This window comes from Electrona antarctica, assembly GCF_951216825.1.
Source record: "Electrona antarctica genome assembly, chromosome: 9".
NCBI lineage: Eukaryota > Metazoa > Chordata > Actinopteri > Myctophiformes > Myctophidae > Electrona > Electrona antarctica.
In genome coordinates this window covers 55,908,025-55,928,464 of record NC_136790.1, presented here as the reverse complement: position 1 = coordinate 55,928,464, position 20,440 = coordinate 55,908,025, and positions in this window count along the sequence as shown.

Below are 20,440 nucleotides of genomic sequence, written 5' to 3'. Positions count from 1 at the left end.
TTAATCTGTGTAGAAGACCGACATTTTAAGCGTGATATATATTTTGTTGAGACTGTAACATGTGTCAAATGTAAATGTACAAGCTCACAGCACGACGTGGTCAGCTGCTGTCGTACGTCAGGATATACATCACTACACAAGTAAGTTATATCAAATACTGGAATGTAACTAAATAATCACCCACCCACCACACACTGACGGCCGGCGTCTGTTTGGCGTTGCAGTAGGCTAGGCTACAGTATTTTTCTCCGATGTGGAAAGCTTGTTGACGCTAGGTTAGCTACAGTAGGAACGCCTTGGCCATGTGGAAAGCCTGGTGAGACGAAGTTTAGGTTACTTCGGCTACTTCTCAGAATCAATTGCTAAAGAATGATACTTTATAACAAACTACGAACACAAAGACAATACAAAAAACATGTTATCGTGGCCTAAATAAACTTTTGTCCATACCTTATGTCTTAAGTTCTCCGTCGTCCTGAAGCACTGATACAAACACGACAACACTGACTGACCAATGGGACTCGGGCACCGGATGTGTAAAATACCGTCCGTCAGGAAACGTACTCGGTTCCGCCAAATGGTTCCGCCGTTAGAATGTGCAATTGTGCATAAAATACACACCCATTCTATCCCAAGCTCACATATTACGATGTTTAATATTAATTTAAATTAAAAATAAATAAATTAAACATCATAACATTTGAGATTTGTGAATGTTTTAGTAAGAAATTGGTCAGAAATTAAGACAGGAAATGACGTCACACAGAATAGCTGCAGGCACTATTGGAATTTGACTTGATTACAATAGCCTACAGCAGGGGTCTTCTATAATGATTTGAGTCTGGCCTAACCGGCTAGGGGTCTTCAACGTCTGTCAGGTCAATGACCCCTTCAGAGAGATGAAGCAGGGACCCCTACATATTTTTTATAAAATTGTGTTGCAGAATATACCTCCATAGATTTCATACCGTCATAATTTCATGTTAATGTGTAGCCTATTTTCAGATAACCACTTAAACCATCTAGCTTTATACTATAGGCCTACTTGTAGCCTAAGTTTGACATTTGGCTCTTGGTCTGCTCTTTATTCCCTTACACCAAACCTTTGTCCGAAAAGAGCTGATCTACAAGCTTAACAACATGTTGCACTGCAATGCATTGTGAGCTTGCAGATCGGCTATTTTCGTGCATGCATATATTCCACCATATGAGGTACAACACAACATATAATGGGGCGTCCTTGTCTCAAATTATTTACGAATGGGATCCACATGCACCTACCAGTTTGGGGGCCCATGAAAATGTTTGACAATCACTTGCGTTGATGTATGAAAAAATACATTATTTTCTATTGATGCATTTCCTTTCCATATGGTTTGTTGGCCAGCCATACCCCTATACACAGGGCTCTGAAGTCCTCCTAGGGCACTGAGGAAATTGTTAAAACATATGCCAAATTACACAAAACGCATACTGTATCACTATAAAAGGGCTTGATCATGTTGTGTAGACTAAAAGTGAGGGGTGCCCTTGAAACTATAAAGGCACTAGGGCAAAAATGTATCTTATGCATCCTGACGCAAGTTCTCGCATTCCTCCATAATCAGGCATGGACTGTAATATTATGGTGGTGCAATATAGAGTATCTATTGTTCGAGGACTGGCTTTGTTGTTAGAATTCCCTTTCTGGACCTTGCTGCTTATGTAGCTGTGTTGGTTAGAGAAAAGCCTAGTGGGTTCTGTGTCCCAGCCACCTGGTTGTGGCATACCATTGATTGATTGATTGAAAATGTTATTAACAGTTTGCAGAATTACAGTACATTTCAAGCACAAACTCAATACAAAGGCTGTGACATGGCGCCTTTTCCATTGGCATGGAACCACACCACTCCACACCGCAAAGCCCACCACACCTTTTCCATTGCACTACCTTTTCCATTGCACATGCACAAGTACCTCCTCTCAAATCCACAGGTATGAGTAGCAGACCCATATTGACACTCCTTTTGTAATGTGGAGGTCATGCTTCTTGCCTAACCATATTTGTGGCCAACTGCCCTGTATACAAATGCAAATCAGTCTGTGGGTGTATTCCAGTATAATGCAATATAATGGATTATAATGTAGTCTTATAGTCTGGTGACCACCGGAGAGACGTGTGACAGCCGGAATGTAGACGGCAACCGGGTGAGCAGTATGAGTTAGCGCCCCAGCCTGTGTCCTCCGTGAGGAGGAAGCCCAACAACCCTCGGTGAGGCCTTTGGGAGGGCCATGCAAGCAGCAAGCGGAGCCGCAGCACCACCTTCTCACTCGGGTGGAGTCTGCGGAACCATTCCCCACCACTCCCGAATGAAGTGTCTGGTGCTGGGACTCTGGTGCAACGCACAGGTCCTGGACCTGGTGAGACGTAGGAGGGGCCCGGACAGGAGAAAACCCACAGAGCCTAGTCCCTCCATGTGCCAGAAGCGTACCTCCCAGCCCTGACAGAGTAGTTCTGGAGTAGTTCCAACGGATTGTGTGGCCCTGGTTTTGCCCTAGTGGGACTGATTGAGGGTAGCTACTGGGATGTAAGTCGGGACTTGATCACCCCGGCTGGGTCGCCTGAGTGAGGGGTATGATGTTGACCCGAAACCCTGTTGACCTGCAGGATACATCACTGAGGATATGTCCCAGGTGCATCCATGCGATGTTTTTTAGTTATAGGTATTACCAGCATGATAATTGTATTACACACTATAATAGATTCTAAATGTGATTATAATACACTATATGTATTATAATGTCTTACAACTATATCCTGGTCTAAATAAAAAGTCAGTGAGTGAACAGTCATTATGAAGTGTTTATTATAATGTAGTCTATTATAACAGTGATTATAATACAATATAATCTATTATTGTGTATTACAACTATATCCTGGTCTAAATAAAAAGTCAGTGAGTGAACAGTCATTATGAAGTGTTTGGCCCAGTTTGGCCTAGCTCAGACCTACTCTAGAGTGGATACTTTTTAGTACCACTTTGACACGCCTCTACCCTGTAGTGGAATATGGGGCACAAGTGGGCAGTGTGCATGTGCCATGGCAATGGAAAAGTGCCCATAGAACCCGAAATCCTGTTGGTAAATCTGAACTCTTGCTGAAATCTTGCTGGAAAAAATAAATAAATAAATAAAAACCACTGAGACACTGACATATCATCTTTGTACAATGCAAGGACATAATGGCACAGCTTTGAGTACTAAATCAGGCCTTACTGTGGTCTGTGGTGAACAGTCAAAAGGACCAACCCCGGACTATATGTCTAAATAATGTCCTGAGCAAGACACTTACACCCCAAGCGCCCAGTAAGTATTTGAGCAGCCATCAGCTGTAGCTGGAACTGAATTTCCCTTTTGGGACTAAGGTCTCCTTTCCCTTTATCCTAAAGCAAACTAAGAACAAATTATTGATGATTACAGTTGCAATGGGTGGCTACCTCACTGTCGGTCACACTCCTTTCAGATGCAGCTGGCTGATCTCTGACAACATCTGCCAAGTGGTAGATATAATGTTGCCTTGTCTAAATGCACACTGGCAAATAAACCCTGTATCCGTCTCTCACATACAGTCCCAGGTTCACTAGGCTGCTGGCATTTGCCTGAGCAACTTGATTGGCATTTGTCTGAAATAAATATCTGTGCAATTGAGTCTCAAGTCAAATTAATTTATCTGGAAAAGGCTGAGGGTTATACAACCATGTATTCTGGACCATATTGGTCCTGTAGCCCTGGAAGAGTTGTACCACAGGTGATCATGAAACCAGAGGCGTATCTACAATAAGGTGAGGGCAGGCGCCCGCCTGTCCAAATCCATTTCTGGCCTGGCCAAAATCCATACATTAAGAAAAAATCACACCTGTGTGAACTGAGTGGTGCAAGGTCTTATATAGCCTGATCAGCTGTGGTCTGACGTAATGTCAGTGACCATGGCAACCATGCTCCTTCTTTTGGGCCCCACGTACAGGTACACACAAACACGGATACAAACAAAGCTGGATATTGGAGTGGTTTGCACCACTCAAAAAAGAGGACAAAAACAAGAAATGAGAACTATTAGTGGACAGCTGATTGCCCGTTGCGGTAGATCACGACCCTCAATCACCCATTGGAATGTAAATGCAAGCCTTTCGGCCTTTTTATACTACTCGTCTGGCAGGTATATCTCTTTGAAAACCTTGAGTGCTACGATTGTGCGCGGGGAGACGACAATTAACACATCTTGCCTGTCCAAAATGTAATTCTTGCCTGCCCAAAATGTAATTCCTGGAAACGCCACTGCATGAAACAGCTACAAGTTGCTGTGGTTGGACTTGCAGGTTAAACTGATGATTATTACACTACACAGCCTTCAGCCAAATACTGTCCATATATTCTACATCCAGATTATGTTGGATTTTCATTAGGTAACAGCAACATAACCAACAAAATATCTATCATGTTAGTGTCGTGTCCAGGGAAATGACAGGAAATGTACAGTTGGAATGAACTGGGAGACTCAATACAGAGTCACAAGGTTCAAGCTTAACATTGATTGTAGAATTTAATAAATGGAGGAATAGGGAAAGAGTAAGAGGATAACAGGGTCAGGGTGTTACAGGAGAAAGGATTGGGGGAAAAGGGTGCGGTTCTTTCCTTTGTCTGTCACTTTATACTGGGACAATACATTGCTGTAAATGTATGTGCACTTACCCTTAATGTGTGTATGTACCCCAGTGGTGTGTGCGTTCAAACAAGATACCTTCCAATAAACAGTCTGCGTTGGCCCAAAATTGTACATATTAGGGAAAGCCTATAGTGGTCTTTGCGTGCTTGTGACGTGCGTGTGAAACGTGTGTGAAATATGCAGGGGGGTAACTTGGATATGGTCAGTGAAGGATGATTCCCTTCAAATTGTGTGTCTGTGCTTAACTATGCTATCAGTGTGTGGCTGGGAGTGTGTGGGTGCCGTGCATGTGTGTGCATGTGACCCTATGAGTCTGTGTGTATATGTGCTGTACTGTATGGCCTGTGTGTGTGTGTGTGTGTGTGTGTGTGTGTGTGTGTGTGTGTGTGTGTGTGTGTGTGTGTGTGTGTGTGTGTGTGTGTGTGTGTGTGTGTGTGTGTGTGTGTGTGTGTTGGGTGCTGTAGATGGCCTGTATGGTTGTTCTGAGATCCCACATTAGAATGTAACGTTGTGTGGATGTTAACTTTATTATGTCTATAAGATGTTTGCTTGTAGTCAAAATACCCGACAACAGCATGTTGTCAGTATTCTACGTCAATCTGACGTTGGGATAATATGTTGAACAGACGTTGGATTTTGGTTACTTACCAACACAACTTAAAACCAACCAAATACCAACGTCTAATGATGTAAGACTTTAACGTTGTGTGGACGTTGGAATTATAACGTTAGGCAGACATTGAGGTTTGGTCAAAATCCCGACAACAGCATGTCAGTATTCTACGTCAATCTGACGTTGGGATAATACGTTGAAGAGACGTTGGATTTTGGTTACTTAACAACACAACTAAAAACCAACCAAATACCAACGTCCAATGATGTAAGACTTTAACGTTGTGTGGACGTTGGAATTATAACGTTAGGCAGACATTGAGGTTTGGTCAAAATCCTGACAACAGCATGTCAGTATTCTACGTCAATCTGACGTTGGGATAATACGTTGAAGAGACGTTGGATTTTGGTTACTTAACAACACAACTAAAAACCAACCAAATACCAACGTCCAATGATGTAAGACTTTAACGTTGTGTGGACGTTGGAATTATAACGTTAGGCAGACATTGAGGTTTGGTCAAAATCCTGACAACAGCATGTCAGTATTCTACGTCAATCTGACGTTGGGATAATACGTTGAAGAGACGTTGGATTTTGGTTACTTACCAACACAACTTAAAACCAACCAAATACCAACGTCCAATGATGTAAGACTTTAACGTTGTGTGGACGTTGGAATTATAACGTTAGGCAGACATTGAGGTTTGGTCAAAATCCCGACAACAGCATGTCAGTATTCTACGTCAATCTGACGTTGGGATGATACGTTGAACGGACGTTGGATTTTGGTTACTTAAAGGGATAGTTCAGATTTTTTGAACTTAAGTTGTATGAAATACTTGCCATTAATATAGTGGTTGCAACTGTATTAATTGATTGCCCGAGTCCTGTGGTGGGAGTTCTGCTCTGGTTTTGGTGAAATATCAAGTAGTTCCGGTCATTTTGTGGGGGGCACTGGGGGCCACGCAGTAAAAGTAAATTAATCCACAAAACTAACGTAATTTGTATTGTTGACCTATTTCTAAAATATTAGTGCAACTTCCGTTCTTTTTTTACCCCTCTATCACACAGAACTATGTTTTTTGTGTCCATATCACTACGCCCAAAAAATAGTTCCATGTGATAGAGGGGTCAAAGTTGAACGAAAGTCGCGCTAATATTTTAGAAATAGGTCAACAATACAAATTACGTTCGTTTTGTGGATTAATTTACTTTTACTGCGTGGCCCCAGTGCCCCCCACAAAATGACCGGAACTACTTAATATTGACCAAAACCAGAGCAGAACACCCACCACGGGACTCGGGCAATCAATTAATACAGTTGCAACCACTATATTAATGGCAAGTATTTCATACAACTTAAGTTCAAAAAATCTGAACTATCCCTTTAACAACAAAACTAAAAACCAACCAAATACCAACGTCTAATGATATAAGACTTTAACGTTGTGTGGACGTCGGAATTATAACGTTAGGCAGACATTGAGGTTTGGTCAAAATCCCGACAACAGCATGTCAGTATTCTACGTCAATCTGACGTTGGGATAATACGTTGAAGAGACGTTGGATTTTGGTTACTTAACAACACAACTAAAAACCAACCAAATACCAACGTCCAATGATGTAAGACTTTAACGTTGTGTGGACGTTGGAATTATAACGTTAGGCAGACATTGAGGTTTGGGCAAAATCCTGACAACAGCATGTCAGTATTCTACGTCAATCTGACGTTGGGATAATACGTTGAAGAGACGTTGGATTTTGGTTACTTAACAACACAACTAAAAACCAACCAAATACCAACGTCCAATGATGTAAGACTTTAACGTTGTGTGGACGTTGGAATTATAACGTTAGGCAGACATTGAGGTTTGGTCAAAATCCTGACAACAGCATGTCAGTATTCTACGTCAATCTGACGTTGGGATAATACGTTGAAGAGACGTTGGATTTTGGTTACTTACCAACACAACTTAAAACCAACCAAATACCAACGTCCAATGATGTAAGACTTTAACGTTGTGTGGACGTTGGAATTATAACGTTAGGCAGACATTGAGGTTTGGTCAAAATCCCGACAACAGCATGTCAGTATTCTACGTCAATCTGACGTTGGGATGATACGTTGAACGGACGTTGGATTTTGGTTACTTAACAACAAAACTAAAAACCAACCAAATACCAACGTCTAATGATATAAGACTTTAACATTGTGTGGACGTCGGAATTATAACGTTAGGCAGACATTGAGGTTTGGTCAAAATCCCGACAACAGCATGTCAGTATTATACGTCAATCTGACGTTGGGATAATACGTTGAAGAGACGTTGGAATTTGGTTACTTAACAACACAACTAAAAACCAACCAAATACCAACGTCCAATGATGTAAGACTTTAACGTTGTGTGGACGTTGGAATTATAACGTTAGGCAGACATTGAGGTTTGGTCAAAATCCTGACAACAGCATGTCAGTATTCTACGTCAATCTGACGTTGGGATAATACGTTGAAGAGACGTTGGATTTTGGTTACTTACCAACACAACTTAAAACCAACCAAATACCAACGTCCAATGATGTAAGACTTTAACGTTGTGTGGACGTTGGAATTATAACGTTAGGCAGACATTGAGGTTTGGTCAAAATCCCGACAATAGCATGTCAGTATTCTACGTCAATCTGACGTTGGGATGATACGTTGAACGGACGTTGGATTTTGGTTACTTAACAACAAAACTAAAAACCAACCAAATACCAACGTCTAATGATATAAGACTTTAACGTTGTGTGGACGTCGGAATTATAACGTTAGGCAGACATTGAGGTTTGGTCAAAATCCCGACAACAGCATGTCAGTATTCTACGTCAATCTGACGTTGGGATAATACGTTGAAGAGACGTTGGAATTTGGTTACTTAACAACACAACTAAAAACCAACCAAATACCAACGTCTAATGATGTAAGACTTTAACGTTGTGTGGACGTTGGAATTATAACGTTAGGCAGACATTGAGGTTTGGTCAAAATCCTGACAACAGCATGTCAGTATTCTACGTCAATCTGACGTTGGGATGATACGTTGAAGAGACGTTGGATTTTGGTTACTTAACAACACAACTAAAAACCAACCAAATACCAACGTCTAATGATGTAAGACTTTAACGTTGTGTGGACGTTGGAATTATAACGTTAGGCAGACATTGAGGTTTGGTCAAAATCCCGACAACAGCATGTCAGTATTCTACGTCAATCTGACGTTGGGATAATACGTTGAAGAGACGTTGGATTTTGGTTACTTAACAACACAACTAAAAACCAACCAAATACCAACGTCCAATGATGTAAGACTTTAACGTTGTGTGGACGTTGGAATTATAACGTTAGGCAGACATTGAGGTTTGGGCAAAATCCTGACAACAGCATGTCAGTATTCTACGTCAATCTGACGTTGGGATAATACGTTGAAGAGACGTTGGATTTTGGTTACTTAACAACACAACTAAAAACCAACCAAATACCAACGTCCAATGATGTAAGACTTTAACGTTGTGTGGACGTTGGAATTATAACGTTAGGCAGACATTGAGGTTTGGTCAAAATCCTGACAACAGCATGTCAGTATTCTACGTCAATCTGACGTTGGGATGATACGTTGAAGAGACGTTGGATTTTGGTTACTTAACAACACAACTTAAAACCAACCAAATACCAACGTCCAATGATGTAAGACTTTAACGTTGTGTGGACGTTGGAATTATAACGTTAGGCAGACATTGAGGTTTGGTCAAAATCCCGACAATAGCATGTCAGTATTCTACGTCAATCTGACGTTGGGATGATACGTTGAACGGACGTTGGATTTTGGTTACTTAACAACAAAACTAAAAACCAACCAAATACCAACGTCTAATGATATAAGACTTTAACGTTGTGTGGACGTCGGAATTATAACGTTAGGCAGACATTGAGGTTTGGTCAAAATCCCGACAACAGCATGTCAGTATTCTACGTCAATCTGACGTTGGGATAATACGTTGAAGAGACGTTGGAATTTGGTTACTTAACAACACAACTAAAAACCAACCAAATACCAACGTCTAATGATGTAAGACTTTAACGTTGTGTGGACGTTGGAATTATAACGTTAGGCAGACATTGAGGTTTGGTCAAAATCCTGACAACAGCATGTCAGTATTCTACGTCAATCTGACGTTGGGATGATACGTTGAAGAGACGTTGGATTTTGGTTACTTAACAACACAACTAAAAACCAACCAAATACCAACGTCTAATGATGTAAGACTTTAACGTTGTGTGGACGTTGGAATTATAACGTTAGGCAGACATTGAGGTTTGGTCAAAATCCCGACAACAGCATGTCAGTATTCTACGTCAATCTGACGTTGGGATAATACGTTGAAGAGACGTTGGATTTTGGTTACTTAACAACACAACTAAAAACCAACCAAATACCAACGTCAGTTGACGTCAGATTAATACGTCACATATGACGTTGGAATTTGACGTTGTTCCGACGTTGGATTTTGGTTGTCTGACGTTAGAACCTAAATCCAACCAAAAAAAAACGTCAACTGACGTTGTGTGCCAGCTGGGATGTTTGGGCATTTATTTCATATTTACATGTCGATTTCAGTTCTGCCACTTATTTCAGACATGCTCTAGTATGTGAAGAGTCTGCCTGTGCTATAAACCCATAAAAAATAAAATAAAAATAAAATAAAAAGTTTTCTCCACTGGTGAAAAGCTGGAATTTGCGCGATGGCAGGCTCTCAGTCAAATCTGGTCACATATATAAACACTTAAGGAACACATGCAAAACCAAAAAAATAAATGCAGAAGCCAATTATTACAAAAACTGCTTAAATAATGATTTCAATAACCCGAAGACATTTTGGAACAGAATCAATAACATACTTAACAAAACAAACAAAAGCCCTAATCTCATTAGGATCAATGATAATGTAACTGGTGATCCCTCCATAATTGCCAATGCGTTTGGTCAGCACTTTTCCTCTGTTTGTAGCTCACCATCGGATCCACCCTACTCTCACGCTCCCTTGAATAACTCTAGGGTCGGCAGCTTCTTTTCTTTTGCTAGAATTACTCCAACTGATGTTCAACAGGCTATCTGTGAGTTAAACCCAGGTGCTGCTGGGCCAGATGGTTTGGAGATTAAGTTCTTGAAAATCGCTCCTCACATTCTTTAATTTCCACTGTCCGATTTATTTAATCTATCTCTATCTACATGTGATATTCCATCAATCTGGAAATGTGTCAGTGTAACCCCCCTGCATAAAGCTGGGGATCCACAAGATCTCAACAATTACAGACCTATCTCTATTATCAACAGCACAGTCAAGATATTTGAAAAGTTAATATTTAACCAACTCTCTAAGTATGTCAACGACTCCCATATCCTATCTCCATTCCAATCCGGTTTCAGACCCAATTTCTCAACAACCACAACACTTCTAAAATTCACAAACGATGTATTTCCATCTTTCGAACATAGTATGCGTACAGGTGCAATATTTATCGACCTTACCAAGGCATTTGATTTGGTAGACCATTACTTACTTCTCGACAAACTTCACTCCATAGCTCTCAAAATAGTCTGTCCTTTGGTTCAACTCATATCTCCACCTCAGACGTCAGTGCGTCTCATACCAGGGGAACCGCTCTGACTTTAAGATTATGGAGAAAGGTGTACCCCAGGGTTCTTCCCTGGGGCCTCTGCTATTTTCCATTTTTATCAAAGACCTGCCCACAATTTGCTCTGACTGCCATATTCAATTATATGCTGATGACACAGTCATCTATTCCTCTAAACCTGACATTTCCCAAATGCAGTGCTCACTACAGGCTGACTTTGCTGCAGTCCAAAGATGGTTTTACCTCAACAAGCTCATATTGAATAAAAATAAGTCCTTTAGCATGCTTTTTTCTACACGACCAACCCCTCTACCGTTATCTATTGCATTTGCTGATGGCACACAAATGGAAAAGGTGGATGAATTCAAATATCTAGGACTCTGGCTCGACCCTCAACTCTCATTCAAATCACACATTACCTCTGTTGTACAAAAAGTAAATTTCAGTTTGAAAGTACTATATCGATCCATTAACTGCTTCACCCTTCAGGACAGAAAAATAATTGTCTCTCAACTAATCCTTCCAATAATAGACTGCGCTGACATTGTTTATCAAAATACTTCTGAAACACACCTCTATCATCTTAATGTAACTTATAATAACCTCTGCAGATTCATACTAAGGTGTCCTTATGACCCATAGTGTTGTGTATGAGACCCTCAACTGGTTAAATCTCAAATCTAGAAGGCACTTTCATTGGCTCATATTCATCTTCAAATGTATTCATTTTAACTACCCTGAATATTTAAAACAGTATCTGCATCCCTTTAGCTCACCATCTGAGGAATACAGAGTATGCCTACTTCATTGTCCCCACCAACATTAGGAAAGAAGTTGGTCGACGTGCTTTCAAATACAAAGCTCCGGATGACTGGAACAATCTCCCCAGTTCTCTTAGATCAATTAACTCCTTCAATATCTTTAAAGTCTCTATCCATACTTATCTTCAAATACCCTGCTCCTGCTTCTGATATGCCTTAGTTTGTTTCTAACATACTAATCTGCAAATATACTGTAATTTGACATATATGCATGTGCACGTTTGTAATTGTGTATCTATCTCATGTCGTTAAAGCATTTTACTGCATGTGCATACAGTACCTGTAACAGTTTGTTTCTGATTCTTGATCTATGTCCACTATATGAGTCTTATAGAAAATATAGAAATTAATACCAGCACTCACGTAGTATCCTGGAAGGATTAAAGCTTGATTTTGTTTCCCCCCAGCAGCAAACAACAGTAAGGACGTTTCGGCCCGAGGGCCTTCTTCAGCGTCAATCTAGAACACAAGTTATCTCAGTTTACCTCATACAGGACATCATAATTTTGCTGTTACATATTTAAAAAAAATAAGCATGGTACAAGAAACAGTAAACAAATAAATAAATAATCACACACAAATAACAGTGTCAATATTATGTATATGGGATCCGTCGTCTCTAGGACCCCTCTATAAAGACAGACTCAGATGTTTAACATTTTAAGAAAGATAATAGAAAAAGTAGATAAAGCACACATCAAAGTAGCTGCTCATTAAATCGGTACCATGTACCATGATGCATTAAGTGCCTTCCCTGCTAGAAAAACCAGCATGATTTCCCTGCTGGTCTTTGCTGGTCTTTGCTGGTCTTTGCTGGTCTATGATGGTCTATGATGGTCTAGCTCAGGGGTTCTCAACCCGTGGGTCGCGACCCCTCGGGGGGTCGCCAAATTATTTTAGGGGGTCCCCAAATTATAAAAAAAAAAAAAAAAGATTTTTTTTTTATTTTATTTTCACGATTTTTCAAAAATAGCAGACCTACAAGCTCGTAGCGCGCCACTCGGTGGCGCGCTATGAGCTTGTAGATCTGCTATTTTTCAATAGCTAAATTATAACAATGCTTAAAACACCAAAAGGGGTTCCCGCCCAAAATGGTTTAAGGTTATTGTAGCAGTCAATTTATATTGGGGGCGGGGCGGGGGTCCCGAAACATTGCCAAAGCATTTCTGGGGGTCCCCGGCCAAAAACGTTGAGAACCCCTGGTCTAGCTGGTGGACCATGCTGGTCCACCAGCTAGACCAGCAAGGCTCATGCTGGTAGACCAGCATGAGCTTAGCTGGTGATGCTGGCCTAGCTGGTGGACCATCATAGGCCAGCTTCACCAGCTTCACCAGCATAGCTCATGCTGGTCTACCAGCATGAGCCTTGCTGGTCTAGCTGGTGGACCATCATAGGCCAGCTTCACCAGCATAGCTCATGCTGGTCTACCAGCATGAGCCTTGCTGGTCTAGCTGGTGGACCATCATAGGCCAGCTTCACCAGCTTCACCAGCATAGCTCATGCTGGTCTACCAGCATGAGCTATGCTGGTGAAGCTGGCCTATGATGGTTTAGCTGGTCTCATGCATTACTTTGTACATATTCATGCTGCCATCGGTACAGAAGTCATTGTATAAACGGTTGAGAAATGACAGTTACCATGTGAGGGTCCCTGGGGGTCCCCAGGGGTCCCCAAACCTTGAGACCCCCCCCCCCCCCATCAATTTATATATTTTAAATACTTTAACATATCTGCTTACACATGTACAGTAAACAAAAAACAAGAAAGGTATTTTAATTTAACCATTTTTATTATCACAATGACAGTGATCCAACTGTCATTGTGTAGGACTATGTAATGTATTTTGGAGGGTGTTAAATAACATTGCAGTACATTTTGATTTATTATTATTAACTTCTACTACTCTTACACCTCTCAGAGACAAATATTGTACTTTAACTCCACTACAATTATTTTAAAACTTTAGTTACTAGTTAATTTGTATTTTTATTACAAAACCTACAGCAATCTGGGAACCCATCTGCAAAAAACAAAGGGAAAATGGCACCCCCTTGAGTCAACAGTTGACTTGAGTCAACAGTTTGTTGACTCAAGTACAGTAGGGAAACCACCTTAGATTTAGGCCATTTGAAAATGGCCAATCTACAAGTTCCCAATTGAGAACTTGTAGATCCAGTTTCAAAATATGTTTTATACATTTTAAGCATTTGAAAGCATTCTACATAATGAGTACTTTCTGCTTTTGGTATACTTTTAAGTGCATTTTGATACCAATACTTTTACCTAAGTAAATATTACCAGACTTTTACTACCAGTATTCATACTTTAACTTAAGAAATGTTTTCCACTACTGCTCACATAGGTTTAAGCAATGTAAAGACAACGTAAACTGTTCAAAACCCACAGCTCATCAGTTTCAGCTTGTAGCTGGTGCTTGATTACTAAACGTAATTGTGAGCTATATGACTGAGACTAGGGATGGGAATGATCAATTCATTGATAATAACCTTATCGATTAACTAGTTAGTTGAGGGCGGCATTTTTATAGTTTATTTTAATGAGAATCTTAATTTCCCCCAACGTCTAACATACAATACATTTTGCTGATATAAATACAAAAGGCATATTATATTCCTCAATCAGATATTTATTTGACCATTTGAGATAGAGGGCCAGTCAATGGCATCTTTGTGAGGAATAAACAAGATGGGGGCGGCAATCTAATTGGGTGAATACCCACAATGGCTGTTTTGATTCAACTAACATATGTTAATTGGGTCAATGGATTGAAGAATGTGTCAAACATTGGGTCAACAAGATGGGGGCGGCGTCATTTACTTACTTTTGACCTCTGACCTTTAGATCACCCACCATTTTGAATTATATGAAAAACAGTTCAAATGTAACTCCTCCCAGAATCTTTGCTCAAAATGCACGAAAACTTCTACACGTGAACTTTGGACCTATACAGACAAACAATCGTAGCACATTTTTTCTAAGTGAAAAAATGAAGTTTTTATGAACCAATAAAAATTGCGGTTTTGTGAAACTTCTTCTGCACCTAATACCTATATACTGAATGATGTTACTGTTTAGAATGAGTCAACTGACTGTGTCTGCATAGCTCAGCTGGTAGAGCTCTCGCCGTTGGACCACAAGGTTGTGTGTTCAAATCCGGGTAAAGACAACTCAGTGTATGCATTGTGTGCTGCAAGATTTGTGATGACTCAACTATAGAAATATTGAAGTAGATTACATTTGACATATTGTTGAACGCCCTGTGGGCTATATCAGTGAGATCAATAACTTTAAAGACTGGTGTGATAATAGCCACCTTATGTTAAACACCACAAAAACTAAAGAGATGATCTTCAATCCAAATCCATGGTTATGAACGATTGTCTGCCTAACACACACACGCATGCAGCCACGTACGCAGCCACGTACGTACGCACGCACGCACAATTTACAATTTACAATTTAGGCATTTAGCAGACGCTCTTAATCCAGAGCGACTTACAATAGGCAAGAACAAAAAGCATGGGAATACATCACATATGTAACAAAATGCATTTATCGCGAAACATGCGTAAGCTAAGACCGTGACTAGAACATATCTATATAATGACACTATACATATAAACTATAACTAGAACATATCTATATAATGACACTATACATATAAACTACACATATGTGCTATACTATGCTGTACATATATACTATGAAGTGCTATGACTACATACAATGCACTTATTGTGCTGTCTACATGACATGCTATAAGTCTGTTTCAAATGCTATATAAGTCTAAGAAGTGCTGTCTAAGGGGGTAGGGTAAGTGCTATGGGCCATGATGGAGTCTGAAAAGGTGGGTTTTCAGACTACGGCGGAAGATCGGGAGTGATGCTGCAGTTCTGATTGCAACGGACGCACGCACGCACGCACGCACGCAGGCAGGCAGGCAGGCAGGCAGGCAGGGGCAGGCAGGCAGGCAGGCAGGCAGGCAGGCAGGCAGGCAGGCAGGCACGCACGCACGCACGCACACACAAGACATGCCTAAAATGAGGACACACCTTCTTGTTACCAAATCACTGAATGGTTTTACTGTTTACAATATAGTCACTGATTGTCTCTGTGTAGGTCAGTCAGTAGAGCTCCCGCCTTCGGTCCACAAGGTTGTGAGTTCAAATCCCGGTACCGACAACTCAGCTCGTCAGTCTCATTTGTGCATGCTGTTCTTATTGCGCATTGTTCTTCTTCTATCTTGGTCCCGCTTTATCGCTGCTTGCAGCTATATTCTGATTTTGTTTTGCAGGTGTATGCCGAATTCAAAAGAATCACAGGAGTTGACTTGATCTCAACATTCCTCTCGACGCTGGATGAGCACACCAGAGGCCTGATTCAAGTTTACCGCTCCAGAGCACACCACCCCAGTCAAGAGAAGTTAAAGGTCCTGTTGGAGAGCCTTGATGACCAGGTGAGATGGGGAAATAATGCCCAAAAGGGTCTTAAAATATCAGAGGCAGTTGGGGACGGGTCTTTTCGTTAACCCAGGGTGCGTTCAGATATAGAACTAAGGCCACTGCTGTGCCCTCTGGTCGTTCGTTTATTCGAACGCACCCTATATTCTGACAACTCATGAAAAGACACACTGATTGGCCAGTAGTCACTTTGAGTGGCAGAGTGCCATCCTCACTTCCGCTCTGTTGTTTTTTTACAGGTCGCTCCAATGAACTAGGTTTTTATGCCTTTAACCGCATGCCACTATACAGTCCCTATTCTGGTGGAACACACAAAAATAGCACATCTACAATCTCACACATGTGAGCTTGTAATTTGGCTATTTTCTGTGAAGATATTTTGTATAACTGATAGTAGAGATCATGGGAATCAGTGGTTAGAAAGTATCTTTGATTATCAGACAGCTGGTTTTTATATTCCTTGCTTTTTTAACAAAAGTAATTACAGATCTATTTCTTGATTGGAATTCCCACATGGTTATCATCAGCACTGTCCTGTCTGGAGTAGATTATCAATGAATAAAGCATGCAATGTTGTGCAGTTATTTGAATCAAATTCTAACTCATGTTCTTTTCTTGGTATGTAGACCACATATATCATAAGACACAGGAGGGTGGTGGCACTCAAAGGACTGCAGTTCTTTCTCAAGGAAAAGGATCCAATTGTTCAGACCTGTCAGGTAAATCAGCATTTCAGCCATCAATGAAAATCCACCTCATTGTCATTTTGGGATATTTCTTAATGTTCATTTTTTGTTAATGTGCTCCAATCTAGAGAGACGATGTGGACAGGCACACCAGTGGCGTCCGTATGGCTATGCTGGAGATCGTGGCGCTTCCAGGAGGCCCAGACTCGGCGCTACAAGCTGCGGTGGTATTGGAGGATGAAGTGGTCGTTGACGGCCTTCCAGATGTTACAAGTGCCTTCGCTGTTCTCTTTGGCCTTATTTATGCACTCCACATCGAGTATCCACCAGGTTGGAAGTTCTTCTTTGAGGCTGTGCAAAAGCTGTTCCTCTCTCTGGATGCCGAGAAATGTTCAGCACACGTTGAGACACTGAGAAACTTATTGTCTCAGTAATAGACAATGTTTTAGATCCGATTGTTTTGAAGTTGAATCTCAGACTTCCAACTATGTCTCATCATAGACCTTTTTTTCTTCTTCTTTTTGCCAAATGGATCTGCATAAGGGGTACGGGCGTTGCACAAGATGGGGTCTACATCTAACTATGTCTCAGATATAGACTTTTTTCTTTCTTTTGCCAAATGGATCTGCATAAGGTGTTGCACAAGATTGACTTTAGAACCAAACTGTCTCGAGTATCCACCACGTTGGAAGTTCTTCTTTGAGGCTGTGCAAAAGCGAGAAATGTTCAACATGCGTTGAGACACTGAGAAACATATTGTCTCAGTAATACACAATGTTTCGAATCTTAACTATGTCTCTACTAAACTAAAGGCCACATTTAACTTTTTTACTTTTTACATATTGTTACAGACTTCAGAACTTTAAGACAGTGGTTCTCAAAATGGGGTCCTGAAGGGAATTCTCAACAATTACTTACAATGGCATAAAAATCAACCTTTATCATATACTTTGGCTGTTTGAAGGTAGCTGATCTACAAGCTCAAAAGGCGTTGTGGTGCGTTGTGAGCATGTAGATCGGATATTTTCTAAAACAGTTGAATAATTGTGGGATTTGAACTAATATTGTGAACATTTTAATACAAATGGGGGGGGGGGGTTAATTTGTTTCAATTTGGGATCCTGACCTTAAAAAGAAAGTTTGAGAACCACTACAAGAATTGTTAAGCTTGTCATAAGCCATATAAGTCAGACAATGATTTATTTTACATGCGGTTATAGAATGTATGTTGCCAATGGTTGCACTTGCACTGAACATGGTGACAGTATTTTGATGCCATATGATGGCACATTTGCACTGACGAATATTGTGGAGATATTGAACATTGTTGTTCCCAATGTTATTGGTACTTGCACAGAAGGCATTTGCACTGAACATGGTGACAGTATTTTGATGCCATATGATGGCACTTTTGCACTGAATTTATAGTTTACTGTGACAAGTATTGTGAAGATAGTGAATATGTTCCCAATGTTATTGGTACTTTTAAATAAATAGTACATTTAATTCAATCAAGTATGTTGTAATGTAAAATAATTTGTTTTAATGCCTAAATAACCAGTACTAGTTGACTGAGTGTATTACACAAGTGGCGATAACTAAATTGTGTCAATTGGCTGAATTAATAAGCCAACATAGAGTTTTGTTCAGTCAACATTTTAAACTGAAATTGCAATTGGCTGAATTAATGGCCAATGAAAAGTTTTTCGTTATGTCAACATTTTAAACTGGATAATTGCAATTGGCTGAATTAATAGCCAATGAAAGGTTCTTCGTTCTGTCAACATTTTATTCTGGAAAATTGCAATTGGCTGAATTAATGGCCAATGAAAAGTTCTTCGTTCTGTCAACATTTTAAACTGGAAATTTGCAATTGGCTGAATGAATAAGCCAACGGAAAGTTTTTTGTTCTGTCAACGATTTAAGCTACAACATTGACTCAACTCAAAAAACGAATTGCAACAAGTTGCTATATAATAATCAATTGGATGAATTCTATTTTTTTTCAGTGTATTGTTGGTAGCTCCTTGCTGAAGTGATGAGTGTTGTCTCTGCTGTGATTGAAAGAGAGAGTGGAATTTCTGCCGAACTGTATAGCTGGTGTCATAGGGTGATGGTCGACACCCCCCAGGGGTGGGCTCACCAGCATCCCATGCTGGTCACCAGCATCCCATGCTGGTCACCAGCATCCCATGCTGGTCACCAGCATCCCAGCATCCCATACCATTATCCCATGCTGTTCCAGCATCCCAGCATCCCATACCAGCATCCCATGCTGTTCCAGCATCCCAGCATCCCATGCTAGTCACCAGCATACCAGCATCCCAGCATCCCATGCTGGTCATCAGCATACCAGCACCAAAACACAACATATGCTGGTTTTGCTGGTATGCTGGTTATGCTGGTCATACATGCTGGTTTTTCCAGCAGGGTCTGGAGTCATTACCAGTACTGACTGTGACTGTCCCCGTGGCGCGCATAAATGCAGCCATGCTGCTGCACTTATGATCTGGGGAATCCACAACCTCAGTTCCACGGATGTAGAGTGCCAGTGGAAAAAACCTAAATTGCCTGATGAGGTAATAATAATAATAATAATAATAATAATAATAATAATTGTCCCTGAAGGGACATTTGTCCTCACAGGTTTGTTCACAACAAGACACAACACATAACCATAAAGCACAACATATCAACAAGACAATAATACTGTAGGCAGATTGTTTAATGCCACAATGGCTGAGGGGACAAAACTCCTGCTAAAGCCAACCTTTTTCCACTTCAATGTTCTGTGTCTTTGCCCAGATAGCATGAGGTTGAAGTAATGTTACAGAGCATGATCAGTGTCATGTGTTATTGAAAGATAAAGTATGATCAGTGTAATTTGTTATTGAAGCGTGTGGTGCACTTATTGTTCATATCAGAAAATGTAGGTGTGGGGATTCCGATAATCTTGGAAGCAAGACAGGTGATGTTGAAGTTTGTTCCTGTTAGGCATAGACAGTATAGTGTAAAAACATGCAGAAATATACAACAGAAGAGGTTGAATAATGCTTTTGTACAGTAATAACAGAAGATAAGGGGCAATAGGGAGATAGTGATCTTAACCCATTTAGAACTGAGGCCGATTGTTGCTATATACTGTAGATAGCAACAAGAACCCCAAAAGTGGTTCCTGTCCTGATTACATGTTGTCTTTTGTCCAAAAGTGAGTCCAAGATATGTGAAACTGTCAACCTGTTCTACTGTTTAGGTCAAGGCAGTGGAAGACCTTTTTCCAAAGGAGAAGGTTGCATCTCCAGCCCGTGACCCAAACACAGATGACCACGAGTGGCTGCGGCATCAGTTCCAAGGCCGGTGGACAGGGATATCCTGGATCCTCCAGCCTGAGCCTGAGACTGTGAACCCGCATGAACCCCTGCTGGACCTCACTGCTGGATCCATCATTGCCACCAACCAAC